This window comes from Copadichromis virginalis, linkage group LG19 (assembly GCF_057382275.1).
Source record: "Copadichromis virginalis isolate Kocher_CV1m ecotype Utaka linkage group LG19, C_Virginalis_male_GT1.1, whole genome shotgun sequence".
Lineage (NCBI taxonomy): Eukaryota > Metazoa > Chordata > Actinopteri > Cichliformes > Cichlidae > Copadichromis > Copadichromis virginalis.
Window position 1 is genome coordinate 7195001 of NC_140636.1, and position 2500 is coordinate 7197500.

The following is a 2500-nucleotide window of genomic DNA, read 5'->3' on the forward strand; positions in this document are numbered from 1 at the left end:
GCAACTCGCTCTCTCGCGCCGTCCCAGTGCCGTCCGAGCGTTGCCGAGGGTGTCTGCTGACTTGCGCATCTTCAGACACCCGTCTCCCATAAATGACGGAGGGCACCTTTGCTACTCATTACCCTTAGACTGCTCAACTGGAGAGGGGAGAAAAAAAGGCCCTGGCCGAGGTGGTGAGTCGGCCTCCACTCTCCCTCACGGTTGAAAAAGATGTGCTCCTGGCGCACTGGCCCTGCTGAAAATCTCTCTCCATTTGGCCGAGGCAGAGAGTCGGCCTCCTCTCTCCCTTACGGTCGAAAAAGATGTGCTGCTGTCGAACTGGCCATTACATCCTCACCTGATCTAGTCCCCCATTAGATCCCCCCCCCCCGCAGTTACCCCGTACCACATATCTAGCACGGACCTTGACCTCCAGCAGGCCCCGGGGACCCACATTACCCCCCCCCCCTTCCCCCTGCAGTTACCCTGTACCACATGTCTAGCATGGACCTTGACTTCCAGCAGGCCCCGGGGACCCACATTACCCCCCCCCCCCCTGCAGTTACCCTGTGCCACATATCTAGCATGGACCTGGACCTCCAGCAGGCCCTGGGGACCCACATACTCCCCTGCTCTACTCCCCCACTAGCTTTCCTTTCTTGCAGTTATGCTCCAGTGCATATCCAGCATGGACCTTGGCCTCCAGCAGGCCCCGTGAACCCACATTACCCCCCCCCCCCTCCTGCAGTTACCCTGTACCACGTATCTAGCATGGACCTGGACCTCCAGCAGGCCCCGGGGACCCACATTACCCCCCCCCCCCCCTGCAGTTACCCTGTACCACATATCTAGCATGGACCTTGACTTCCAGCAGGCCCCGTGGACCCACAATACCCCCCCCCCCCCTGCAGTTACCCTGTGCCACATATCTAGCATGGACCTGGACCTCCAGCAGGCCCTGGGGACCCACATACTCCCCTGCTCTACTCCCCCACTAGCTTTCCTTTCTTGCAGTTACGCTCCAGCGCATATCCAGCATGGACCTTGACCTCCAGCAGGCCCCGTGAACCCACATTACCCCCCCCCCCCTCCTGCAGTTACCCTGTACCACGTATCTAGCATGGACCTGGACCTCCAGCAGGCCCCGGGGACCCACACTTAAGCCCCCTCCCACTAACAAAGCAGAACACCACTGGCAAAATCCTCGTGCCCCTGGTACTCCAGAAAGCACATTGAAATGTGCCCCTGGTACACTGCGCAGAAGAACTGCCACACACACACACACACACACGCACGCACGCACGCACTGCTTGTGCCTATGGTACGACAACTTTTCTCGTGCCTATGGTACGACAACTTTTCTCGTGCCTATGGTACAACAACTTTTCGCCGTGCCCCTGGTACACCGCTCAGTAGCACTTTGCCACACAAACTCTCCTCGTGCCTATGGTACGACAACTTTTCTCGTGCCTATGGTACAACAACTTTCCTCCGTGCCCCTGGTACGACAGCTTTTCTCGTGCCTATGGTACAACAACTTTTCTCGTGCCTATGGTACAACAACTTTTCGCCGTGCCCCTGGTACACCGCTCAGTAGCACTTTGCCACACAAACTCTCCTCGTGCCTATGGTACGACAACTTTTCTCGTGCCTATGGTACAACAACTTTCCTCCGTGCCCCTGGTACGACAGCTTTTCTCGTGCCTATGGTACAACAACTTTTCTCGTGCCTATGGTACAACAACTTTTCGCCGTGCCCCTGGTACACCGCTCAGTAGCACTTTGCCACACAAACTCTCCTCGTGCCTATGGTACGACAACTTTTCTCATGCCTATGGTACAACAACTTTCCTCCGTGCCCCTGGTACGACAGCTTTTCTCGTGCCTATGGTACAACAACTTTTCTCGTGCCTATGGTACAACAACTTTTCGCCGTGCCCCTGGTACACCGCTCAGTAGCACTTTGCCACACAAACTCTCCTCGTGCCTATGGTATGACAACTTTTCTCGTGCCTATGGTACAACAACTTTCCTCCGTGCCCCTGGTACGACAGCTTTTCTCGTGCCTATGGTACAACAACTTTTCTCGTGCCTATGGTACAACAACTTTTCGCCGTGCCCCTGGTACACCGCTCAGTAGCACTTTGCCACACACACACTCCTCGTACCTATGGTATGACAACTTTTCTCGTGCCTATGGTACGACAACTTTTCTCGTGCCTATGGTACAACAACTTTTCGCCGTGCCCCTGGTACACCGCTCAGTAGCACTTTGCCACACAAACTCTCCTCGTGCCTATGGTACGACAACTTTCCTCCGTGCCCCTGGTACGACAGCTTTTCTCGTGCCTATGGTACAACAACCTTTCCCCGTGCCCCTGGTACACTGCGCAGAAACTCTTTGCCACACACACACACCACTCGTGCCTATGGTACGACAACAGGCCCCGGGGACCTACATCGCACCTTGCTCTTGCCTCCCTTACAGCTGAAAAAGGTCCATGCCTGTGCCCTGGCCCTG